The 27,743-nt window shown below is 43.2% G+C and overlaps 1 protein-coding gene across 1 annotated transcript in view; it reads left to right on the top strand.

The window, feature by feature from the left end:
- Positions 1-27,743, top strand: part of DEPDC1B (DEP domain containing 1B) — a 238,206-nt gene that overhangs the window by 90,896 nt on the left and 119,567 nt on the right. The gene's annotated exons all lie outside the window — the stretch shown is intronic.

Below are 27,743 nucleotides of genomic sequence, written 5' to 3'. Positions count from 1 at the left end.
GAAAATAAGCACAGAGGTGGTGGCACATAACGTATCACAAGTAGAACACAACCAGGGCACAGTATTTGAAAGCAGGTACCCACATGTGGAAAAACACCTGAACAGCGGTGTCCTAATTACTTATGCATTAAAGGGACAGTCAAGTCCAAAATAAACTTTCATGATTCAAATAGAGCATGTAATTTTAAACAACTTTCTTTCCTAAGATATGGAGAGTCCACAACATCATTCAATTACTAGTGGGAATATCACTCCTGGCCAGCAGGAGGAGGCAAAGAGCACCACAGCGAAGCTGTTAAGGGTCACTCCCCTATCCATAATCCACAGTCATACTATTTGTCAATGGAGGAGGTTCACTAAAACTATTAATATACCTAAAAAAAAACTTTAAATCCAATTAATAGGAATATAGTACAAATAATGAAGGGATGTCTCCCTTATGGAAAATACAGTTGCAATATAGAATACAGTAACAATATAAAATACAGTTAAAAAGGCATAAGAGAAAACCGGTTTTCTTTCCTAAGATATGGAGAGTCCACAACGTCATTCAATTGCTAGTGGGAATATCACTCCTGGCCAGCAGGAGGAGGCAAAGAGCAGCACAGCAAAGCTGTTCAGTGTCACTCCCCTACCCATAATCCCCAGTCAGTCATTCTCTTTGCCTCTGTCAATGGAGGAGGTGAAGGTAGGTGTCTGAAGAAATTAATTCCTTTCTTTTGCATGATGTACTGAGTCCACGGATTCATCCTAACTTGTGGGATATTGTCCTTTCTGACAGGAAGTAGCAAAGAGAGCACCACAGCAGAGCTGTCTATATAGCTCCCCCCTTAACTCCACCCCCAGTCATTCTCTTTGCTGGCTCTAAGCAGGAAGAGTAAAGAGAAGAGGGGTTAAACTGCTAGTTTTATTTTATCTTCAATCAAGTGTTTGTTATTTTTAAATGGTACAGGTGTTGTACTATTTACTTTCAGGCAGGACATAGATGAAGATTTCTGCCTGGAGGATGATGATCTTAGCATTTGTAACTAAGGTCCACTGCTGTTCCCACATGAGCTCAGGAGTACAGGAAAACTTCAGTGTGAGGAACAGTTTCTTGCTATACAGCAATGAGGTATGTTCAGTCATATTTTCTGCAGAGACTGTGTTAACTCAGAAAGGCTGACAGTGTCCCCATTAGGGGAAGGGTAAGCAGTAATCCTAGTGTTATCAGAGGTTTTTACTAGCTTGCATAAAGGGTTAATTTTTTGCGGGCACTCAGTTTGTTATGTGAATTTGAGACAAACGTTTTTGTGTCTGGAAGTAACGTTTTCTGTTTTATGGGACATTTGCTTGAGGGTTCTTTGGGGTTGTTTATAACCCACATGGCTTTCAGGCAGGGTTTGTTAGTTTTGTGTAGGCCCCAGCAACATCAAGTGAGGTGGGCGGGGCCTACATTTACAAGCAGCAAGCAACTTCTCCTGAGGTCCTGATAGTCGTCTGAGGGACTAATTGAAGCTTTAAACCCCATATTATCGCTTCCTAAGGGCAGGTAGGGCCACAACAGAGCTGTGGCAAGGTGCTAATAGGTGTTTTTAACCGGTTTTAGACATATTCAATCCGTTTTTTTCATTTGGGGGTTTATTGCTTATTAACTTGTGGTGCAATCCTTCTAAAGCTTAGTGGGTACACTGTTAAAATTTCAGAAAAATTTAAGCAATTTTAACCTGTTTTGCAGTCTCTGTATGCCTTTTTTTCTCTTAAAGTACTGTTTTTGCAAATTGTGTTTTTTTCATTAAATAAAGTGTTTTCCAAGCTTGCTTGCTTTATTACTAGTCTGTTAAACATGTCTGACACTGAGGAAACTCATTGTTCAATTTGTTTAGAAGCCATTGTGGAACCCCCTCTTAGAATGTGTCCCACTTGTACTGATATGTCTATAAATTGCAAACAGCATATTTTGACTTATAAAAGTTTGGCATTACATGATTCTCAGACATAAGGAAATCAGGTTTTGCCATCTAGTTCTCCCCAAGTGTCACAACCGATAACGCCCGCACAAGCAACGCCAAGTACTTCTAGTGCGTCTAATTCTTTCACCTTGCAAGATATGGCTTCAGTTATGAATACTACCCTCACAGAGGTTTTATCTAAGCTGCCTGGGTTGCAAGGGAAGCGCAGTAGCTCTGGGTTAAGAACAAATGCTGAGCCTTCTGACGCTTTAGTAGCCTTATCCGATATTCCCTTACAATGTTCTGAAGTAGGGATGAGGGATTTGCTGTCTGATGGAGAGATTTCTGATTCAGGAAATGTTCTCTCAGACAGATTCAGATATGACTGTATTTAAATTTAAGCTAGAGCACCTCCACTTATTGCTCAGGGAGGTTTTAGCTACTCTGGATGATTGTGACCCTATTGTAGTTCCAGAGAAATTGTGTAAAATGGACAAATATTTAGAGGTTCCTGTTTACACTGATGTGTTTCCGGTCCATAAGAGGATTTCAGACATTGTTACTAAGGAGTGGGATAAACCAGGTATTCCGTTCTCTCCCCCTCCTGTTTTTAAGAAAATGTTTCCCATTTCTGACACCATAAAGGACTCATGGCAGACGGTCCCTAAGGTGGAGGGAGCTATTTCTACCCTGGCTAAGCGTACAACTATATCTATTGAATACAGTTGTGCTTTCATTGATCCTATGGATAAAAAAATTAGAGGGTCTCCTAAAGAAAATTTTTGTTCATCAAGGTTTTCTTCTTCAACCTATAGCATGCATTGTTCCTGTAACCACTGCAGCTGACTTTTGGTTTGAGGCTCTAGAAGAGGCTCTTCAGATGGAGACCCCACTAGATGATATTTTGGACAGAATTAAGGCTCTTAAGTTGGCTAATTCTTTTATTGTTTGTTTATTGTTTTGTTTATAGTTCCCAAAAAGGAGGGAACCTTTAGACCAATTCTGGATCTCAAGATCCTAAACCAATTCCTAAGAGTTCCATCTTTCAAGATGGAGACCATTCGGACTATCTTACCATTGATCCAGGAGGGTCAATATATGACCACCGTGGACTTAAAGGATGAGTATCTGCACATTCCTATCCACAAAGATCATCACCAGTTCCACAGGTTCGTCTTTCTGGACAAGCATTATCAGTTTGTGGCTCTTCCTTTCGGGTTGGCCACGGCGCAGCAAATCTTCACGAAGGTGCTAAGGTCCCTTCTGGTGGTTCTAAGGCCACGGGGCATAGCAATGGTGCCTTATCTAGACGACATTCTAATTCAAGCGTCGTCCTTCCAACTAGCCAAGTCTCACACGGACTTATTGTTGGCCTTTCTAAGGTCTCACGGGTGGAAAGTGAACGTAAAAAAGAGTTCTCTTTCCCCCCTCACAAGAGTTTCATTTCTAGGGACTCTGATAGACTCGTTGGACATGAAAATATTTCTGACGGAGGTCAGGAAAGATTTTGTCCACCTGCCAAGCTCTTCATTCCATTTCTTGGCCGTCAGTGGCTCAGTGTATAGAGGTAATCGGACTGATAGTAGCGGCAATGGACATAGTTCCGTTTGCTCGCTTGCATCTCAGACCACTGCAACTATGCATGCTCAATCAGTGGAATGGGGTTTATGTGGATTTATATCCTTAGATAAATCTGGATCAAGAGACTAGAGACTCTCTTCTTTGGTGGTTGTCACAGGATCATCTGTCCCAGGGAATGTTTCCGCAGGCCAGAATGGGTTATAGTGACAGATGCCAGTCTTCTGGGCTGGGGTGCAGTCTGGAATTCCCTGAAAGTTCAGGGTTTGTGGACTCGGGAGGAGGCTCTCCTACCGATAAATATTCTGGAATTAAGAGCGATATTCAATGCTCTCCAGGCATGGTCTCAGCTGGCTTCGGCCAGATTCATCAGGTTTCAGTCGGACAACATCACGACTGCGGCTTATATCAATCATCAGGGCGGAACAAAGAGTTCCTTAGCGATGATAGAGGTCTCAAGGATAATCCAATGGGCAGAGGCTCACTCTTGTCATCTGTCAGCGATCTATATCCCAGGTGTAGAGAACTGGGAGGCAGATTTTCGAAGTCATCAGACTTTTCATCCAGGGGAGTGGGAACTCCATCCGGAGGTGTTTGCTCAGCTGGTTCGGCTATGGGGCACACCAGAGTTGGATCTTATGGCGTCTCGTCAGAACGCCAAACTTCCTCGTTACAGCTCCAGGTCAAGGGATCCTCAGGCTGTACTGATAGATGCTCTAGCAGTACCCTGGTCGTTCAACCTGGCTTATGTGTTTCCACCTTTCCCTCTCCTTCCTCGTCTGATTGTCAGAATCAAACAGGAGAGAGCATCAGTGATTTTGATAACGCCTGCGTGGCCACGCAGGACTTGGTATGCAGACCTGGTGGACATGTCATCCCTTCCACCATGGTCTCTGCCATTGAGACAGGACCTTCTGATTCAAGGTCCATTCAAGCATCCAAATCTAATTTATCTGCAACTGACTGCTTGGAGATTGAACGCTTGATTCTATCAAAGCGGGGTTTCTTGTGTTCCATGCTGATAAGGTGGTTTTGCGTACCAAGCCTGGGTTCCTACCTAAGGTTATTTTTTTTGAGGGTAAAATGAAAGGTAACATACAATAATCCAACCGCACAGGTTAAATACGATATTCAGAACAGTAATGAAGCTTAGTTCAGAAGACAAAAATTGTACAATTCAAGTACTTATGTTAGTTAGTGATAGAAAGGTAATGAAAACTATAAAAACCAACCTGTGCAGGGGTAGGAATGACCTCTTTTTTCCTGGACCAGCCACTACCATATATGACAAAACACACTATAAAATAAGCATATGTATTCAGGAAACCTAATGGGTACTTATATATATGTATACATAGGTAGTGGTATGGCTTAAGTGGGGGGGGGGGGGGACGGATCAGTGGGCCAGAGCCACTTGTAGTTTGTGGGAGGGGGGAATTTTTAGGGGTGGCGGGCCAGAGTGAATATTGAGAAAACATATGAATCAAAAAAAAAAAAAAAAACTAGAAACGATAGGAAGCTTATGAGAGTCCTATAGTAAGATTGCTTAATCAGAAGCCCAGGATCTTAGAGAGGCTATATGTAGGTAAGAAATCACTGAACATGAGTCCAGTAGACAAACAGTGCAATGAGCAAATAATATCATAGTTAACTTAACATAAAGTATGGTCAGCCATACCCCTGCTCTAATTTTTGGGCTTGTAAATAGGTGTAAAATATCTAAGTTATATCTCTGGGCGTAGATAATTAAAATAAAAGCCAGGGGATGGTTTGTTACTTTCAGACTATATAATATTTAAATAGGGGGTTATGGTTAAGATGTAGCGCAAGATAATGAGGATAACAGAGATATAAGTAAGTAAGCACAGATTGAGCGCCCATGTAATGCCATCAGATATGTCAGTTTATCCTCTTGGTAAGGGGGAAAACAATCGTCAAACTGACTAGCATATAACTAATCACATACATAGTATCAATAACTCCCAAACTAATGAGCACATGGGTTTATGTTAAGTTTTTTAAGTTTATCCCTAGGATACATAATCAGTAACCATAGTGACATAGAAAGGGTGTTGTGGAGACATAGGGTAATAATTACAGTTGTGCTACAGGGTAAGCTATGGTAGTACTGCAGACCGGTCTATGAGCACTAAATCCATTTATCATCTAGTATTTGTGAGGAATGTAGGTGTTCTCCCTCATACAAGGGAGACGGTTGGTGCCCATTTTGAAATTTAAAATATGTTAACAAGTTATAAAAAGTCAGGAAAATATCACCTTTTGGTACATTAAGTTTGAACATCTTGCAATAGAGGAGTCACATTTGGTATTTCTTTTAACTCAAAAATATAGGTAGCTGTATATAGGTAACAACTGTATAACACAGACAGCCAGTTACTAAGTTATCATTATCATGAAGGCTTTAGAAGAGTATATAGCTAGCTTGCTTATAAATGAGTCACATTAAATATGGTGAATATGATTTGACTCAAGTACATGAACACTTATAACATATATAGAGGATATTTTTACTTCTATAGATATATATTTTTGGTGAACCAGGGATAAGTAAAAAGAGACAAGCAGAGCAAATAAATATTCTCAACAAAAGAACTAATATAACTTTTAGGGAGCGATAATGTCTAGAAAGCCGATCGTCTCAGCTTTTGTGGTGTTCAGCTGATTGTGCTAATCAGACATTACAGTCGTCATTAAGAATTCAGCGAGAAAAGTCAGTGGAAGTAAAGTTCCATGAGGGAATATGGTGTCACAGAGAGCATTACCCAACTCCGGTCTTAATGCAATGTGCAGGTAGGGCAGCGAGAGAGGAGGGGAGACTACAGACCGCCGTCAGAGATAGGCCTCCTACTGTTGATGGGAGATTTGAAGGCAGGTGTCGCCAGGGCCGAAACCATCTTCTGGGAAGGTGTTTCAATGAAGACGCAGCAAATCGGTGCATCAGAGGGTCGGCTGCATTCTCCGACACATCCTCCCAGGTCCGTGCTATTTCACTCCTGTAAAGAGCTCGCTCATTCTTAGGTGCGTTTTCCCCGGAACTGCATCAGGCAACAGCTGCAAAGCTCTCCACGACTGGTCCCCAGTAGCCGCGGCAGTTTGAGGTAGTTTAGTGATCTGTAGAACATGTAACTCCCGGTCTGCCATAAGAGTCTGCTTCCCAATTGGTAGATTAGAGGATTTAATGGCCTCCGGTAGTGGCTCGTTTTGGATGTTTGGAGCTGTGATAGAGGGAGCCATTTGGTGCCGGTGTCCATAAGTAATCCCCATCTCTGATTTTAGCACAGTCTTTAAGTCCGCCATTCTTGCACAGTATTCCTGCACAAAGTTTTGAATAAGAGTAGCTATTAGGCAGTGTGTATCCTCCATATTCGCTTATGTGACAGATGTCCTTCAGCAATATTATGGTTCTTCTCTTATCTTGGTTCCTGTCGCTTTATAGAGAGTTAATGCGTTTGCCACTTAACCCATGTGGTCGGGTAAGGGTAAAGATTAGGTTTATCAGGCCGTCGTCTAGTAAGGGTCCAAAAGGAGCTCAAAAGCAAATAATCAGGCGAAATGTTCAGCATAGTCTGTGCAGTAGATGTTTAGGCTTCATTATATGACTGCATGAACGTAAAATACTGAGTATTTCTATAAATATTTGACGGTGAACTTGATCCTCCTTAGGAGCTTTAGAAATTGCGACCGGCCATGTTGCTTGCCTAGCCACGCCCCCCGTGCTTTGAAATTTTATTTGCAGGCAACCAAAGATTTTCGTCAAACATCTTCTTTGTTTGTTGTCAATTCTGCAAAGCGTAGTGGTCAAAAGGCTACGGCGACTTCTCTTTCCTTTTGGCTGAAAAGCATCATCCGTTTGGCTTATGAGACTGCTGGACAGCAGCCTCCTGAAAGGATTACAGCTCATTCTACTAGAGCGGTAGCTTCCACATGGGCTTTTAAAAATGATGCTTCTGTTGAACAGATTTGTAAGGCTGCAACTTGGTAGTCGCTTCATACCTTTTCCAAATTTTATAAATTTGATGCTTTTGCTTCTTCGGAGGCTATTTTTGGGAGAAAGGTTTTGCAAGCAGTGGTGCCTTCCGTTTAGGTTCCTGTCTTGTCCCTCCCTTCATCCGTGTCCTAAAGCTTTGGTATTGGTATCCCACAAGTTAGGATGAATCCGTGCAATTGGTACATCATGCAAAGAAAACAAAATTTATGCTTACCTGATAAATTTCTTTCTTTTGCGATGTACCGAGTCCACGGCCCGCCCTGTCTATCAAGACAGACAGTATTTTTTATGTAAACTTCAGTCACCTCTGCACCTTATATTTTCTCCTTTTCTTCCTTGGCCTTCGGTCGAATGACTGGGGGGTGGAGTTAAGGGGGGAGCTATATAGACAGCTCTGCTGTGGTGCTCTCTTTGCTACTTCCTGTCAGGAAGGACAATATCCCACAAGTTAGGATGAATCCGTGGACCTGGTACATCGCAAAAGAAAGAAATTTATCAGGTAAGCATAAATTTTGTTTTTTCGAGTACTTTTCCCTGCAAGCAAGGATTTGGGTTTAGCTAGTCCACGTCTAGGGGTTAATCTTTCCTTTATTGGGATATTTTTCCTCTTTGGGCTAATTTTGTTGAGATACTTTTAGTAGGTGTGTGGCTTATGTTTTATACAGGGATTTATGCATAAACTTAAAATTTGGCAGTTGGTTTTCTTTGCTTGCTTAGCTAGAACAGGCTAACTGAGAAACTGCTTGAGTTTGAAACCAGCTGCTGCTACTTGCATCTTATGTTGTAGGCAAAGGGAAAAGCGCGCCTTTTACTTGCTGCGTACTTTCCTCTCTCTGCCGGTCATGTGACTTCTCTCTGCTGTCAAATTTTCACGGAGTGAACCAGCATCATTGAATTTCAGTCTCTTCAGTGTCTACTATATGATTGTTTTAGAGACTGGCAGCCAAATTGTGGTATTAAAAATTATTAAAGTAACAGTGTGTTTAAACAATTTCTACAATTTGGGGAATTTTTTTTAACTTAATATTATGGACATGGACCAAGACTGTGTTTTTTTGACAAATGCTTGTTATGCCTAGAGGCAAAAAAATTTCTTCCTATGCAATTCTGTGCTGCATGCTTAGCTAGAACACTTCAATTTAAAGATAAATTGTTGCCCGCTGAGCCCAATGTGTCTCAGGATGATGCTGTTCAGGCAATTCCACAGCTTTCTCCTCAAACGTCACAAGCCTCTATGGTGTCACATACAGTGTCCTGCTGTTCCTCTCGGCCTCCTGGAGGAGTTTATTTGCCTGCAGATTTTGCTGCACAGGTATCTTCTGTGGTATCTGCAGCATTATCTGCTTTTTCAATGCTGGGAAAACACAAGAGGAAAATTAGACATTCAGATAGTAAGGTTTTTGTTCCACCTACTGCTACGCATGTTGCCCTCTCTCATAAGTCTGATGAGGAGGATACGTCGGTAGCCTCTGAGGGTGAAATCTCAGATTCAAACAGTATTATTCCTTCCTCTGATACTAAAGAAGTAAACTTCAGATTTAAGCTTGAGCACCTTTGTGTACTGTTAAAGGAGGTATTGGCAACTTTGGATGACTCCAATACTTCTGTCATTGTCAACCCTAAGAAGTCTAGCAAACTTAAAGGGACAGTCTAGTCAAAATTAAACTTTCATGATTCAGATAGGGCATGCAATTTTAAACAACTTTCCAATTTACTTCTATTATCTAATTTGCTCAATTCTTTAGATATCCTTTGTTGAAGAAATAGCAATGCACATGTGTGAGCCAATCACACAAGGCCTCTATGTGCAGCAACCAATCAGCAGCTAATGAGCATATCTAGATATGCTTTTTTCAGCAAGTGATATCAAGAGAATGGAGAAAATTAGATAATAGAAGTAAATTAGAAACTTGTTTAAAATGACATGCTCTTTCTAAATCATGAAAGAAAAAAATTGGGTTTCATGTCCTTTTAATAAATACTATGATGTTCTTTCCTCTGTGGAAGTTTTTGCTGTCCCAGACCTTGTAACTGAGATTATTTCACAGGAATAGGAGAAGCCAGGGATTCCTTTCTCCCCCCCGTCTCCTGTATTTAAAAAGATGTTTCCTGTTGCTGACTCCATTAAAGATTCTTGGCACACACGGTGCCTTAAGTAGAAAGGGCTATTTCTCCAACATTGGTGTGTCCGGTCCACGGCGTCATCCATTACTTGTGGGAATATTCTCTTCCCCAACAGGAAATGGCAAAGAGCACAGCAAAAGCTGTCCATATAGCCCCTCCTCAGGCTCCGCCCCCCAGTCATTCTCTTTGCCGCTCTGAACAAGTAGCATCTCCACGGAGATGGTGAAGAGTATGTGGTGTTTAGTTGTAGTTTTTATTCTTCTATCAAAAGTTTATTTTGAAATAGTACTGGTATGTGCTATTTACTCTGAAACAGAAAGAGATGAAGAGTTCTGTTTAAAAGAGGAGTATGATTTTAGCAGCAGTAACTAAAATCAATTGCTGTTCCCACACAGGACTGTTGAGCCAGAGAACTTCAGTTGGGGGGAACAGTTTGCAGACTTTTCTGCTCAAGGTATGACTAGCCATTTTTCTAACAAGACTGTGTAATGCTGGAAGGCTGTCATTTTCCCTCATGGGGATCGGTAAGCCATTTTCTTAGACTCAGAAAGAATAAAGGGCTTATTATGGGCTATTAACTGGTGGACACTCTTAAGGGCTAAATCGATTGTTTATTTAAGTTATTATTTAAAGTTTGAAGTGGATTTCACACTTTTTACTATTTGGGTAACGTTTTTATCACCAGGCACTAGTTAAGACACCTTCCCAGTCAGGAAGGGCCTTTCACTGTAGTAGGCAGAGCCTCATTTTCGCGCCATTATTGCGCAGTTTCTTTTGAGTGCAGTGCATGCAGCAGCATGTGAGAGGGTCTGGTATCCACTGAGAACGTTCCTAGAAGGCTTGAATTTGTATCGTATACCCCCCTGGGATAGGTGAAGTCGCAACAAAGGCTGTGGCTGGGACTGTAGTGGGGTTAAAATTGCAAACGGCTCCGGTTTCCACATTTTAAGGGTTAACTGCTTGAAAATTGGGGTGCAATACTTTGAATGCAGTAAGACACTGTGGTGAAAATTTGGTAAAGATTGGATAATTCCTTCATAGTTTTTCACATATTCAGTAATAAAGTGTGCTCTGTTTAACATTTAAAGAGACAGTAACGGTTTTGTTTAAAAACGGTTTTTGTGCTTAATTAACCAGTTTAAGCCTGTTTAACATGTCTGTACCTTCAGATAGATCATGTTCTGTATGTATGGAGACCAAGGTGGTTCCCCCTTCAAATGTATGTGATAATTGTGCCATGGCGTCCAAACAAAGTAAGGACAGTACTGTCACATTTAGTAAGGTTGCCCATGATGATTCCTCAAATGAAGGAAGTAGGGATAGTTCTGCATCCTCTCCTTCTGTGTCTATACCAGTTATGCCCGCGCAGGCGACCCCTAGTACTTCTAGCACGCCAATGCTTGTTACTATGCAACAATTGACGGCTGTAATGGATAACTCCATAGCTAATATTTTATCCAAAATGCCAGCATTTCAGAGAGAGCGCGATTGCTCAGTTTTAAACACTGTAGAGCAGGAGGGCGCTGATGATAATTTATCTGTCATACCCTCACACCAGTCTGAAGTGGCAGTGAGGGAAGGTTTGTCAGACGGAGAAATTTCTGATACAGGAAGAATTTCTCAGCAGGCAGAACCTGATATTGTGACATTTAAATTTAAATTAGAGCATCTCTGCGCATTACTTAAGGAGGTGCTATCTACTCTGGATGATTGTGACAATCTGGTCATCCCAGAAAAATTGTGCAAGATGGACAAGTTCCTAGAGGTCCCGGTGCACCCTGATGCCTTTCCGATACCTAAAAGGGTGGCGGACATAGTGAATAAGGAGTGGGAGAAGCCAGGCATACCTTTTGTCCCTCCTCCTATATTTAAGAAATTGTTCCCCATGGTCGACCCCAGGAAGGACACATGGCAAAAAGTCCCTAAGGTCGAGGGGGCGGTTTCTACACTAGCCAAACGCACGACCATTCCCATTGAGGACAATTGTGCTTTCAAAGATCCTATGGATAAAAAATTGGAGGGTTTGCTTAAAAAGATTTTTGTACAGCAAGGTTACATCCTTCAACCTATTTCGTGCATTATTCCTGTCACTACAGCGGCGTGTTTCTGGTTCGAGGAACTGGAAAAGTCGCTTGGTAGGGAGACTTCATATGAGGAGGTCATGGACAGAATTCACGCACTTAAGTTAGCTAATTCCTTTATTTTAGACGCCGCTTTGCAGTTAGCGAGATTAGCGGCGAAAAATTCAGGGTTTGCAATTGTGGCGCGTAGAGCGCTCTGGCTAAAGTCTTGGTCGGCGGATGTATCTTCCAAGACAAAATTGCTTAATATCCCTTTCAAAGGTAAGACCCTTTTTGGGCCAGAATTGAAAGAAATTTTCTCCAACATAGGTGTGTCCGGTCCACGGCGTCATCCTTACTTGTGGGATATTCTCTTCCCCAACAGGAAATGGCAAAGAGCCCAGCAAAGCTGGTCACATGATCCCTCCTAGGCTCCGCCTTCCCCAGTCATTCTCTTTGCCGTTGCACAGGCAACATCTCCACGGAGATGGCTTAGAGTTTTTTGGTGTTTAAATGTAGTTTTTATTCTTCAATCAAGAGTTTGTTATTTTAAAATAGTGCTGGTATGTACTATTTACTCTGAAACAGAAAAGAGATGAAGATTTCTGTTTGTAAGAGGAAAATGATTTTAGCAACCGTTACTAAAATCGATGGCTGTTTCCACACAGGACTGTTGAGAGGAATTAACTTCAGTTGGGGGAAACAGTGAGCAGACTTTTGCTGCTTGAGGTATGACACATTTCTAACAAGACTTGGTAATGCTGGAAGCTGTCATTTTCCCTATGGGATCCGGTAAGCCATTTTTATTAAATAAGAATAAAGGGCTTCACAAGGGCTTTAAAGACTGGTAGACATTTTTCTGGGCTAAAACGATTGATTTATAAGCATTTTTAATAGTTTATAGCTTTGAGGAGTTATTTTATTCTTGGGAATTATGTTAAAGAAACGGCAGGCACTGTATTGGACACCTTTTTCACTGGGGGCCTTCTCTAATCATAGGCAGAGCCTCATTTTCGCGCCACTAATGCGCAGTTGTTTTTGGATTTAAAGGATGCGTATCTACATATTCCTATCCACAAGGAACATCATCGGTTCCTAAGGTTCGCCTTTCTGGACAAGCATTACCAGTTTGTGGCACTTCCATTCGGATTAGCCACTGCTCCAAGAATTTTCACAAAGGTACTAGGGTCCCTTCTAGCGGTGCTAAGACCAAGGGGCATTGCAGTAGTACCTTACTTGGACGACATACTGATTCAAGCGTCGTCTCTACCACAAGCAAAGGCTCATACGGACATTGTCCTGGCCTTTCTCAGATCTCACGGGTGGAAAGTGAACGTAGAAAAAAGTTCTCTATCTCCGTCAACAAGAGTTCCCTTCTTGGGAACAATAATAGACTCCTTAGAAATGAGGATTTTTCTGACAGAGGCCAGAAAATCAAAACTTCTAAGCTCTTGTCAAGTACTTCATTCTGTTCTTCTTCCTTCCATAGCGCAGTGCATGGAAGTAATAGGTTTGATGGTCGCGGCAATGGACATAGTTCCTTTTGCGCGAATTCATCTAAGACCATTACAACTGTGCATGCTCAGTCAGTGGAATGGGGATTATACAGACTTGTCTCCGACGATACAAGTAGATCAGAGGACCAGAGATTCACTCCGTTGGTGGCTGACCCTGGACAACCTGTCACAAGGGATGAGCTTCCGCAGACCAGAGTGGGTCATTGTCACGACCGACGCCAGTCTGGTGGGCTGGGGCGCGGTCTGGGAACCCCTGAAAGCTCAGGGTCTTTGGTCTCGGGAAGAATCTCTTCTCCCGATAAATATTCTGGAACTGAGAGCGATATTCAATGCTCTCAAGGCTTGGCCTCAGCTAGCAAAGGCCAAATTCATACGGTTTCAATCAGACAACATGACGACTGTTGCGTATATCAACCATCAGGGGGGAACAAGGAGTTCCCTGGCGATGGAAGAAGTGACCAAAATAATTCAATGGGCGGAGACTCACTCCTGCCACTTGTCTGCAATCCACATCCCAGGAGTGGAAAATTGGGAAGCGGATTTTCTGAGTCGTCAGACATTTCATCCGGGGGAGTGGGAACTCCATCCGGAAATCTTTGCCCAAATAATTCAATTGTGGGGCATTCCAGACATGGATCTGATGGCGTCTCGTCAGAACTTCAAGGTTCCTTGCTACGGGTCCAGATCCAGGGATCCCAAGGCGACTCTAGTGGATGCACTAGTAGCACCTTGGAGCTTCAACCTAGCTTATGTGTTCCCACCGTTTCCTCTCATTCCCAGGCTGGTAGCCAGGATCAAACAGGAGAGGGTATCGGTGATCTTGATAGCTCCTGCGTGGCCACGCAGGACTTGGTATGCAGATCTGGTGAATATGTCATCGGCTCCACCATGGAAGCTACCTTTGAGACAGGACCTTCTTGTTCAAGGTCCGTTCGAACATCCGAATCTGGCCTCACTCCAACTGACTGCTTGGAGATTGAACGCTTGATTTTATCAAAGCGAGGGTTCTCAGATTCTGTCATTGATACTCTTGTTCAGGCCAGAAAGCCTGTAACTAGAAAAATCTACCATAAAATATGGAAAAAATATATCTGTTGGTGTGAATCTAAAGGATTCCCATGGAACAAGATACAAATTCCTAAGATTCTATCCTTTCTTCAAGAAGGTTTGGAGAAAGGATTATCTGCAAGTTCTTTGAAGGGACAGATTTCTGCTTTATCTGTTTTACTTCACAAAAAGCTGGCAGCTGTGCCAGATGTTCAAGCTTTTGTTCAGGCTCTGGTTAGAATCAAGCCTGTTTACAAACCTTTGACTCCTCCTTGGAGTCTCAATTTAGTTCTTTCAGTTCTTCAGGGGGTTCCGTTTGAACCCCTACATTCCGTTGATATCAAGTTATTATCTTGGAAAGTTTTGTTTTTGGTTGCAATTTCTTCTGCTAGAAGAGTTTCAGAGTTATCTGCTCTGCAGTGTTCTCCTCCTTATCTGGTGTTCCATGCAGATAAGGTGGTTTTGCGTACTAAACCTGGTTTTCTTCCGAAAGTTGTTTCTAACAAAAATATTAACCAGGAGATAGTCGTGCCTTCTTTGTGTCCGAATCCAGTTTCAAAGAAGGAACGTTTGTTGCACAATTTGGATGTAGTTCGTGCTCTAAAATTCTATTTAGAGGCTACAAAGGATTTCAGACAAACATCTTCCTTGTTTGTTGTTTATTCTGGTAAAAGGAGAGGTCAAAAAGCAACTTCTACCTCTCTCTCTTTTTGTCTTAAAAGCATCATCAGATTGGCTTATGAGACTGCCGGACGGCAGCCTCCTGAAAGAATCACAGCTCATTCCACTAGGGCCGTGGCTTCCACATGGGCCTTCAAGAACGAGGCTTCTGTTGATCAGATATGTAAGGCAGCGACTTGGTCTTCACTGCACACTTTTACAAAATTTTACAAATTTGATACTTTTGCTTCTTCTGAGGCTATTTTTGGGAGAAAGGTTTTGCAAGCCGTGGTGCCTTCCATCTAGGTGACCTGATTTGCTCCCTCCCATCATCCGTGTCCTAAAGCTTTGGTATTGGTTCCCACAAGTAAGGATGACGCCGTGGACCGGACACACCTATGTTGGAGAAAACAGAATTTATGTTTACCTGATAAATTACTTTCTCCAACGGTGTGTCCGGTCCACGGCCCGCCCTGGTTTTTTAATCAGGTCTGATGATTTATTTTCTCTAACTACAGTCACCACGGTATCATATGATTTCTCCTATGCAAATATTCCTCCTTTACGTCGGTCGAATGACTGGGGAAGGCGGAGCCTAGGAGGGATCATGTGACCAGCTTTGCTGGGCTCTTTGCCATTTCCTGTTGGGGAAGAGAATATCCCACAAGTAAGGATGACGCCGTGGACCGGACACACCGTTGGAGAAAGTAATTTATCAGGTAAACATAAATTCTGTTATTTCAGACATCACTGGGGGAAAGGGCCATGCCCTCCCACAAGATAGGCCTTTCAAGGCTAAGAATAAGTCAAATTTTCGTTCCTTTCGCAATTTCAGGAACGGACCGGCTTCCAGCTCTGCAACCTCTAGACAAGAGGGTAACGCTTCCCAGACTAAACCAGCTTGGAAACCAATGCAAGGCTGGAACAAGGGTAAACAGGCCAAGAAGCCTGCTGCTGCTACCAAATCAGCATGAAGGGGTAGCCCCCGATCCGGGACCGGATCTAGTAGGGGGCAGACTCTCTCTCTCTTTGCTCAGGCTTGGGCAAGAGATATTCAGGATCCCTGGGCACTAGAAATAGTCTCTCAGGGTTATTTTCTAGAATTCAAGGAACTACCCCCAAGGGGAAGGTTCCACATGTCTCACTTATCTTCAAACCAAATAAAGAGGCAGGCATTCTTACATTGTGTAGAAGACCTGTTAAAGATGGGAGTGATACACCCAGTTCCAACTGTGGAACAAGGTCAGGGGTTTTACTCAAATCTGTTTGTAGTTCCCAAAAAAGAGGGAACTTTGAGACCAATTCTGGATTTAAAAATTCTAAACAAATTTCTCAGAGTTCCATCGTTCAAAATGGAAACCATTCGAACAATTTTACCTACAATCCAGGAGGGTCAATATATGACTACCGTGGATTTGAAGGATGCGTATCTACATATTCCTGTCCACAAAGATCATCATCAGTTCCTAAGGTTCTCGCATTTCTGGACAAACATTATCAGTTCGTGGCTCTCCCATTCGGACTAGCCACTGCTCCCAGAATTTTCACAAAGGTGCTCGGGTCCCTTCTAGCGGTTCTAAGACCAAGGGGCATTGCAGTGGCACCTTATCTGGACGACATTCTAATTCAAGCGTCGTCTCTTTCCAAGGCAAAGGCTCATACAGACATTGTTCTAGCCTTTCTCAGATCTCACGGGTGGAAGGTGAACGTAGAAAAGAGTTCCCTGTCTTCGTCGACAAGAGTTCCCTTTTTGGGAACAATAATAGATTCTTTAGAAATGAAGATCTTCTTGACAGAAGTCAGAAAGTCAAAGCTTCTAAACGCTTGTCAAGTTCTTCACTCTATTCTGCAGCCTTCCATAGCTCAGTGCATGGAAGTAGTAGGATTGATGGTTGCAGCAATGGACATAGTTCCTTTTGCTCGAATTCATCTAAGACCATTACAACTGTGCATGCTCAAGCAGTGGAATGGGGACTATACAGACTTGTCTCCCCAGATTCAAGTAGACAAGGTAACCAGAGACTCACTCCGTTGGTGGTTGTCCCAGGATCACCTGTCTCAGGGAATGAGTTTCCGCAGACCAGAGTGGGTCATTGTCACGACCGACGCCAGTCTATTAGGCTGGGGCGCGGTCTGGGATTCCCTGAAAGCTCAGGGTCTATGGTCTCAGGAAGAGTCTCTTCTCCCGATCAACATCCTGGAACTGAGAGCGATATTCAATGCTCTCCGGGCTTGGCCTCAACTAGCGAAGGCCGGATTCATAAGATTCCAGTCAGACAACATGACAACTGTAGCTTACATCAACCATCAGGGGGGAACAAGGAGTTCCTTGGCGATGAGAGAGGTATCCAAAATCATCAAATGGGCGGAGGATCACTCCTGCCACCTATCTGCAATCCACATCCCAGGAGTAGAAAACTGGGAGGCGGATTATCTGAGTCGTCAGACTTTCCATCCGGGGGAGTGAGAACTCCACCCGGAGGTTTTTGCCCAGTTGACTCAATTATGGGGCATTCCAGACATGGATCTGATGGCGTCTCGTCAGAACTTCAAGGTTCCTTGCTACGGGTCCAGATCCAGGGATCCCAAGGCGACTCTGGTGGATGCATTAGTGGCGCCTTGGTCGTTCAACCTAGCTTATGTGTTTCCACCGTTCCCCCTCCTTCCCAGGCTTGTAGCCAGGATCAAACAGGAGAAGGCCTCGGTGATTCTGATAGCTCCTGCGTGGCCGCGCAGGACTTGGTATGCAGACCTGGTGAATATGTCATCGGCTCCACCATGGAAGCTACCTTTGAGACAGGATCTTCTAGTACAAGGTCCATTCGAACATCCAAATCTAGTTTCTCTGCAGCTGACTGCTTGGAAATTGAACGTTTGATTTTATCCAAGCGTGGGTTTTCAGATTCAGTGATAGATACTCTGGTCCAAGCCAGAAAACTCGTGACTAGAAAGATTTACCATAAAATATGGAAAAGATATATCTGTTGGTGTGAATCCAAGGGATTCTCCTGGAGTAAGATTAAAATTCCTAAGATCCTCTCCTTTCTCCAAGAAGGTTTGGATAAGGGATTGTCAGAGAGTTCTCTAAAAGGACAGAATTCTGCTTTATCTGTCTTGCTACACAAACGACTGGCAGCTGTGCCAGATGTACAAGCTTTTGTACAGGCTTTGGTCAGACTCAAGCCTGTTTACAGACCCTTGACTCCTCCTTGGAGTCTAAATTTAGTTCTTTCAGTTCTTCAAGGGGTTCCGTTTGAACCCTTACATTCCATAGATATCAAGTTGCTATCTTGGAAAGTTCTGTTTTTGGTTGCTATTTCTTCTGCAAGAAGAGTTTCTGAATTATCTGCTTTGCAGTATAATCCACCCTATCTGGTGTTCCATTCAGATAAGGTCGTTTTGCGTACTAAGCCTGGTTTCCTTCCGAAGGTTGTTTCCAACAGGAATATTAACCAGGAAATAGTTGTTCCTTCTCTGTGTCCGAATCCAGTTTCAAAGAAGGAACGTTTGTTACACAATTTAGATGTAGTTCGTGCTTTAAAGTTCTATTTAGAAGCAACTAAGGATTTTAGACAAACCTCATCTTTGTTTGTTGTTTACTCTGGTAAGAGGAGAGGACAAATAGCTACGGCTACCTCTCTTTCTTTCTGGCTGAAAAGCATTATCCGATTGGCTTATGAGACTGCCGGACGGCAGCCTCCTGAACGAGTCACAGCTCACTCCACTAGAGCTGTGGCTTCCACGTGGGCCTTCAAGAACGAGGCTTCTGTTGACCAGATATGTAAGGCAGCGACTTGGTCTTCTCTGCACACTTTTGCCAAATTTTACAAATTTGATATTTTTGCTTCTTCGGAGGCTGTTTTTGGGAGAAAGGTTTTGCAAGCCGTGGTGCCTTCTATTTAGGTAACCTGATTTGCTCCCTCCCTTCATCCATGTCCTAAAGCTTTGGTATTGGTTCCCACAAGTAATGGATGACGCTGTGGACCGGACACACCAATGTTGGAGAAAACAGAATTTATGCTTACCTGATAAATTACTTTCTCCAACGGTGTGTCCGGTCCACGGCCCGCCCTGGTTTTTTAATCAGGTTTGAAAAATTTCTTTCTCTGTATACTACAGTCACCACGGCACCCTATAGTTTATCCTTTTTTTTTTCTCCTAACCTCGGTCGAATGACTGGGGGGGCGGAGCCTGAGGAGGGGCTATATGGACAGCTTTTGCTGTGCTCTTTGCCATTTCCTGTTGGGGAAGAGAATATTCCCACAAGTAATGGATGATGCCTTGGACAGGACACACCGTTGGAGAAAGTAATTTATCAGGTAAGCATAAATTCTGTTTTCTACTCTGGCAAAGAGAACTATGATCCCTATAGAGGATAGCTGCTCCTTTAAGGATCCCATGGACAAAAAGCTGAAAGCTTATTTGAAGAAGATGTATGTTCATCAAGGTCTTCAATGGCAACCTGCAGTTTGTATTGCTAAGGTTGCAAGTGTGGCATCTTATTGGTGTGATGCCTTGTCTAAATCAATTTTAGTAGAGAATCTGTTGGAGGAGATACAATATAGGATTAAGGCTCTCAAACTAGCCAATTCCTTTATTTCTGATGCTAACATGCAAGTTATTAGACTGGGAGCCAAGATGTCTGGCTTTACTGTCCTTAACCGCAGGACATTGTGGCTAAAATCTTGGTCAGCTGATGTTACCTCTAAGTCCAAGCTTCTGGCGCTTCCTTACAAGGGGAAGACCTTGTTCAGACCTGGTCTGGCAGAAATTATTTCTGATATTACGGGTGGAAAAGGGTTTTTCCTACCACAAGACGAGAATAACAGACTGGAAGGATGTCAAAATAATTTTTATTCCTTTTGTAACTTCAAAAGTCTTCCTCTCTCTCTTCCAAGCAGGAGCAGTCCAAGTCTTATTGGATCCCAACCAGTCTTGGAGTAAGAGGGAGCAATCAAAGAAACCCTCAGCTGAGTCTAAGTCAGCATGAAGGGTCGGCCCCCGGTCCGGGTCCGGGTTCGGATCAAGTGGGGGGCAGACTTTCCCTGTTTTGTCAAGCGTGGAGAAGAGATGTCCCAGATCCTTGGGGTGTGGACATAGTATCTCAGGGTTACAAAATAGAATTCAAAACCTTACCTCCAAGGGGCAGATTCCACCTCTCGATTATCTGCAGACCAGGTTAAAAGAGGCATTCTTGAACTGCGTTCATGACCTTTTCTCCCTGGGAGTGATTGTTCCAGTTCCCTTAAGGGTCTAGGATTCTATTCAAATCTGTTCGTCGTTCCCAAAAAAGAGGGAACTTTTCGACCCATTTTAGATCTAAAGTGCCTCTACAAGTTTCTCAGGGTACGGTCCTACAAAATGGAAACCATTCGTTCCATTTTTCCTTTGTTCCAAGAGGGTCAGTTCATGAAGACCATAGACCTGAAGGGCTTGTATCTTTATGTTCCCATCCACAGGGATCATTGCAAATTCCTGAGATTCTCCTTTCTAGACAAACCCATTCTGTTTGTTGCTCTTCTGTTTGGCCTTGCCACAGCTCCAAAGGTTCTGGGGGCTCTCTTGGCAGTGATCAGGTATCGGAATTGCAGTGCCACCATACCTAGATGACATATTGGTTCTGGCACCTTCTTTTCAACAAGCAAACTCTCATACAGATATCTTGTCTTTTCTACGTTCCCACTGTTGGAAAGTAAATCTGAAAGAGAGTTCCCTTGTTCCAGCTACAAGGGGGGGTTTCTTAGGTACCATAATAGACTCCCTATCTATGAAATATTTTCTGACGGAGGTCAGAAAATCCAAAATTCTCTCCTCTTGCCTATCTCTTCAGTCTACTGTTCGGCCATCAGTGACTCAATGTATGGAGGTAATTGGTCTGATGGTCGCTTCCATGGACATCATTCCCTTTGCTCGATTTCATTTGATAGCTCTGCAATTATGCATGCTCAAAAAATGAAACAGAGACCATTTGGATCTGTCTCAGAGGATAGATCTAGACCAGTCGACAAGAGACTCTCTCCCGTGGTGGCTTTCTCAGGACCATCTGTCTCAGGGCACATGCTTCCAGAGACTTTCCTGAGTGATTGTGACCATGGACACCAGCCTGCTAGGCTGGGAAGCAGTCTGGGACTCGTTAAGGGCGCAGGGACTATGGACTCGGGAGGAGTCTGCTCTCCCCATAAACATCTTGGAGTTGAGAGCGATTTACAATGCTCTGATGACTTGGCCTTAGCCCAGTTTATCAGGTTTGTCGGACAACATCACTTCAGTGGCTTACATCAGCCACTAGGGAGGAACGCAGAGTTCCTTAGCCATGAAGGAGGTGGCATGGATTATTCAGTGGGTGGAAGCTCACAATTGTTGTGTGTCTGCAATCCTCATTCCTGGAGCAGACAATTGGAAAAAGGATTTCCTGAGCAGACAGACATTTCATCCCGGGGAGTGGGCTCTCCATCCGGAGGTGTTCTCCAGGTTAACCCTCAAATGGGGGGTGCCCGAGTTGGATCTGATGGCATCTTGGCAGAACACCAAGCTTCCAAGGTACGGTTCAAGGTCAAGAGATCCTCAGGCCGCTCTGATAGATGCTCTGGCGGTTCCTTGGGATTTCGGTCTAGCATACCTGTTTCCTCCGTTTGTGCTCCTTCCACAAGTTATTGCTCGTATCAAACAAGAGAGAGCATCAGTAATTCTAATAGCTCCTGCATGGTCTTGCAGGATCTGGTATGCCGACCTAGTGAAGATGTCTTCTCGGCTGCCTTGGATGTTGCCTCTGAGGAAGGACCTTCTAACTCAGGGTCCATTCCTCCATCCAAATCTCATTTCTCTGAAGCTGACTGCTTGGAGATTGAATGCTTAGTTTTGTCTAAGTGTGGATTTTCTGAGTCGGTCATTGAGACTATGATCCAGGCTTGCAAGCCTGTTACTCGAAAAATACCTTTTTTGGTGTAAATCTAAGGGCTACTCTTGGAGTAGGGTCAGGATTACTAGAATTTTGTCTTTTCTCCACGAAGGTCTGGAGAAAGGGTTGTCAGACAGTTCTCTGAAAGGTCAGATTTCTGCATTATCTATTTTGTTACACAAGCGTCTGGCGGATGTGCCAGATGTTCAATGTTTTTGTCAGGCCCTGGTCAGAATCAGGCCTGTGTTTAAACCTATTGCTCCTCCTTGGAGCCTTAATCTTGTTAAAGTTTTGTGGCAGGCTCAGTTTGAGCCAGTACATTCCAAAGATATTAAGTTACTATCTTGGAAGGTTTTGTTTCTTATTGCCATCTCTTCTGCTCTGAGAGTTTCGGAGCTCTCTGCTTTGCAGTGTGATTCGCCTTACCTTATCTTTCATGCGGTTCTTTGTACTAAATTGGGGTTTCTTCCTAAAGTGGTTTTTGGATAAAAATATTATTCAGGAAATTGTTGTTTCTTCTTTGTCCTAATCCTCCTCCTCATAAGGATCGTCTGTTGCAATACTTGGTTGTTGTGCATGCTTTAAAATTCTACTTACAGGCGACTAAGGATTTTCACCAGTCTTCTGCCCTGTTTGTTGGTTTCTCAGGAAAGCGTAAGGGTAGGAAGGCTACTTCTACTTCTCTTTCCCTCTGGTTGAGAAGTATGATTAGTTTTGCTTATGAGACTGCTGGACCAGCAGCCCCCTGAGAGAATTACAGCTGATTCCACTAGGGCTGTCTCCTCCTTGGGCTTTCAAAGATGAAGCTTCTGTGGAACAGCTTTGCAAGGCTGCAACTTGGTCCTCTCTGCATACTTTTTCCAAATTTTCCAAATTTTATACTTTTGCCTCGGCAGAGGCATCTTTTGGGAGAAAGGTTCTTCAAGCTGTGGTGCCTTCTGTTTAGGTCTTCCTGTCTTGTTCTCCCTCCCTGTTCATTTTGTGTCCTCTAGCTTCGGTATTGGTTCTCACTAGTAATTGAATGACGTCGTGGACTCTCCATATCTTAGGAAAGAAAACCAAATTTATGCTTACCTGATAAATTTCTTTCTTTCTGTGGTGCTCTTTGCAGCCTCCTGCTGGCCAGGAGTGATATTCCCACTAGTAATTGAATGACGTGGACCCTCCATATCTGGAAAGAAAGAAATTTATCAGGTAAGCATAATTTTTTTTCCAATTTTACTTTTATCAACTATTTTGCTTTGTTCTCTTGGTATTCTTATTTGAAAGCTAAACCTAGGTAGGCTCATATGCTAATTTCTCAGAGCTTGAAGGCTGCCTCTAATTTGAGTGCATTTTGAGTTTTTCACCATTAGAGGGCATTAGTTCATGTGTGTCATATAGATAACATTGAGCTCACGCACGTGACATTACCTAGGAGTCAGCACTGATTGGCTAAAATGCAAGTCTGTCAAAACAACTGAAATAAGGGGGCAGTTTGCAGAGGCTTAGATACAAGGTAATTACAGAGGTAAAGCGTTTATTATTATAACTGTTGGTTATGCAAAACTGCGGAATGTGTCATTTTAAAGTTATCTATATTTTTAAACAACAAAAATTCTAGTGTTGACTGTCCCTTTAATAACTAACAATAAGAAATTACTCACTCTATGCTACGTTTTATCATGTTTTATTTAATAATAAAATATTTTCATTGAAATCCCAATTGTGTTTTTGTCCAGAGTGAGGAACTGCAAGCCCTCAGTTTGTTTAGACACCATAGTCCTGGTGTTTTTCTTCTATAAGGTACGACGAGTCCACGGATTCATCCTTTACTTGTGGGATATTATCCTCCTGCTAACAGGAAGTGGCAAAGAGCACCACAGCAGAGCTGTCTATATAGCTCCTCCCTTAGCTCCCCCCCCCAGTCATTCTCTTTGCCTACACTAAGTACTAGGAAGGGTAAAGTGAAAGAGGTGATAAAATATTAGTTTTTAATTTCTTAAAGCAAGAGTTTTTTGTTTTAAATGGTACCGGTGTGTACTATTTACTCTCAGGCAGCAGATGGATGAAGACTAATGCCTGGAGGATGATGATCTTAGCATTTGTAACTAAGATCCAGTGCAGTTCCCACAGAGGCTGAGGAACACAAGAAACTTCAGTGTGAGGAATGTTTTCATGCTATATAGCAGTGAGGTATGTTCAGTCATTTTTTCTGGAGAGACTGTGTATTTCAGAAAGCTGACAGTATCCCCTTATGAGGGTAAGCAGTAATCCTAAGAGCTATAGAAAGGCATTACTAAGCTTGCATAAGGGGCTAATTACAAAAATGGTTGACACTGAGTTTTGAATGTTTGTGGGCAAACATTTTATGAACTAGGAGTGCTGTTAATGTTTTGTGGGCAATAACGTTTTTTGGGCATCTTTATTGAGGGTACACTTGGCTTATTTTTTGGGTCTCAGAACCCACATGGCTAGTTTAAAACCGCTCTGGTGCGGTTCTTTGAGGCTGTACAGACGGGGCCTATTTTCGCGCCTCAGATGCGCAGTTGTTTTCACTCAGCAAGCTCCAACTCCTGAGGGCCCTTGTGAATGCTTTGGGCCAAATCGAAGCTTTAACCCCATATTTACTATCCCTGAGGGCAGGTAGTGCTGGGGGTGTTTTTTTCCGGATTTAGGCCTAATTTCAATCCGGTTTTCACATTAAGGGGTTAAATGTTAAATTTCCTTGTGGGGCAAACGTAACTACACATATTGAGTCTGCTTTCAAAAAATTGAAAAATTTGGTGCATTTTAAAGCAGTTTTGCAGAACGTGTATGATTTTTTTCTCTTAAAGGCGCAGTACCGTTTTTTAAGATTGTTATTTTTTTCACTAAATAAAGTGTTTTCATGCTTGTTTGTAGTCCTTACTAGCCCGTTCAACATGTCTGACATTGAGGAAAGTCATTGTTCAATATGTTTAGAAGCCATTGTGGAACCCCCACTTAGAATGTGTCCCTCATGCACTGAAAGGTCAATAAATTGCAAAGAACATATTTTAGCTACTAAAAGTAGGATGATTCTCAGTCAGAAGGGAATCAGGTTATGCCATCTAATTCTCCCCAAGTGTCACAACCATTAACGCCCGCACAAACTACGCCAAGTACTTCTAGTGCGTCTAATTCTTTCACCCTGCAAAATATGGCCGCAGTTATGAATAATACCCTCACAGAGGTTTTATCTAAGCTGCCTGGGTTGCAGGGGAAGCACAGTAGGTCTGGTGTGAGAACAAATGCTTAGCCCTCTGACGCTTTATTAGCCATATCCGATGTACCCTCACAATGTTCTGAGTTGGGGGTGAGGGATTTGCTGTCTGAGGGAGAGATTTATGATTCAGGAAAGATGTTCTCTCAGACAGACTCGTATATGATGGCTAATAAATTTAAACAGCTCCGCTTATTGCTCAGGGAGGTTTTAGCGACTCTGGATGATTGTGACCCTATTGTAGTTCCAGAGAAATTGTGTAAAATGGACAGATTTCTAGAGGTTCCTACCTACACTGATGTTTTTCTGGTCCCTAAGAGGATTTCGGACATTGTTACTAAGGAGTGGGATAGACCAGGTATTCAGTTCGCTCCCCCTCCTACTTTTAAGAAAATGTTTCCCATATCAGACACCATGCGGGATTCGTGGCAGACCCTCCCTAAGGTGGAGGGAGCTATATCTACTCTGGCTAAGCGTACAACTATACCTATTGAGGACAGTTGTGCTTTCAAAGATCCTATGGATAAAAAATGAGTGGGTCTCCTAAAGAAAATATTTGTTCATCAGGGTTTTCTTCTCCAACCTATAGCGTGCATTGTTCCTGTAACTACTGCAGCTGCTTTTTGGTTCGAGGCTCTGGAGGAGGCTCTTCAGGTTGAGACCCCATTAGATGATATTCTGGATAGAATTAAGGCTCTCAAGCTAGCTAATTCTTTCATTACAGATGCCACTTTTCAACTGGCTAAATTAGCGGCAAAGAATTCAGGTTTTACCATTTTAGCGCGTAGAGCGTTATGGCTTAAGTCCTGGTCTGCTGTTGTGTCATCAAAATCTAAGCTTTTAGCCATCCCTTTCAAGGGTAAGACCCTATTCGGGCCTGAACTGAAAGAGATCATTTCAGACATCACTTAAGGGAAAGGCCATGCCCTTCCTCAGGATAAGACAAATAAGATGAGGACCAGACAAAATGATTTTCGTTCCTTTGGAAACTTCAAAGGTGGTCCCTCTACCTCTTCCCCTGCTGCAAAGCAAGAGGGGAATTTTGCTCAATCCAAGTCAGTCTGGAGACCTAACCAGACTTGGAACAATGGTAAATAGGCCAAGAAGCCCGCTGCTGCCACCAAGACAGTGTGAAGGGGTAGCCCCCGATCCGGGACCGGATCTAGTAGGGGGCAGACTTTCTCTCTTTGCTCAGGCTTGGGCAAAAGACGTTCAGGACTCCTGGGCTTTGAAATTTAGAAGATAACCCTGGGTTACAATTTCTAAAGATTCTCCTCCAAGGGGGAGATTCCATCTTTCTCAATTGTCTGTAAACCAGACAAAAAGAGAGGCGTTCTTACGCTGTGTAGAAGACCTATATACCATGGGAGTGATCTGCCCAGCTCCGAAAACAGAACAGGGGCAGGGGTTCTACTCCAATCTGTTTGTGGTTCCCAAAATAGAGGGAACCTTCAGACCAATTTTAGATCTCAAGATCCTAAACAAATTCCTCAGAGTCCCATCCTTCAAGATGGTGACCATTCGGACTATTTTACCAATGATCCAGGAGGGTCAATATATGACCACCGTGGACTTAAAGGATGCATATCTACACATCCCTATCCACAAAGATCATCACCAGTTCCTCAGGTTCGCCTTTCTGGACAAGCATTACCAGTTTGTGGCTCTTCCCTTCGGGTTGGCCACAGCTCCCAGAATTTTCACAAGAGTTCTATTCCTGGGAACTCTGATAGATTCGGTGGACATGAAAATTTTTCTGACGGAGGTCAGGAAATCAAAAATTTTAACCATCTGCCGAGCTCTTCATTCCATTCCTCGGCCGTCAGTGGCTCAGTTTATGGAGGTAATCGGACTAATGGTAGCGGCAATGGACATAGTTCCGTTTGCTCGCTTGCATCTCAGACCACTGCAACTATGCATGCTCAAACAGTGGAATGGGGATTATGCAGATTTATCTCCTCAGATAAATCTGGATCAAGAGACCAGACACTCTCTTCTTTGGTGGTTGTCACAGGATCATCTGTCCCAGGGAATGTGTTTCCGCAGGCCAGCATGGGTCATAGTGACGACGGACGCCAGCCTATTGGGCTGGGGTGCAGTCTGGAATTCCCTGAAAGCACAGGGTTTGTGGACTCAGGAGGAGGCTCTCCTCCCGATAAATATTCTAGAACTGAGAGCGATATTCAACGCGCTTCTGGCGTGGCCTCAGCTGGCTTCGGCCAGATTCATAAGATTCCAGTTGGACAATATCACGACTGTAGCATATATCAATCATCAGGGGGGAACAAAGAGTTCTCTAGCCATGATAGAGGTTACCAAAATAATTAGATGGGCAGAGACTCACTCTTGCCATCTATCAGCAATCTATATCCCAGGAGTGGAGAACTGGGAAGCGGATTTTCTAAGTCGTCAGACTTTTCATCCGGGGGAGTGGGAACTCCATCAGGAGGTGTTTGCACAATTGATTCAGCAATGGGGCACACCAGAATTGGATCTGATGGCGTCTCGTCAGAAAGCCAAACTTCCTTGTTACGGGTCCAGGTCAACGGATACTCAGGCAGTACTGATAGATGCTCTAGCCGTACCCTGGTCGTTCAACCTGGCTTATGTGTTTCCACCATTTCCTCTCCTTCCTTGTTTGATTGCCAGAATCAAACAGGAGAGAGCTTCAGTGATTTTGATAGCACCTGCGTGGC

The sequence above is a fragment of the Bombina bombina genome, chromosome 2 (assembly GCF_027579735.1).
Source record: "Bombina bombina isolate aBomBom1 chromosome 2, aBomBom1.pri, whole genome shotgun sequence".
NCBI lineage: Eukaryota > Metazoa > Chordata > Amphibia > Anura > Bombinatoridae > Bombina > Bombina bombina.
The sequence above is the reverse complement of the archived record's forward strand: the minus strand, read 5'-3'. Positions and strand labels throughout refer to the sequence as shown.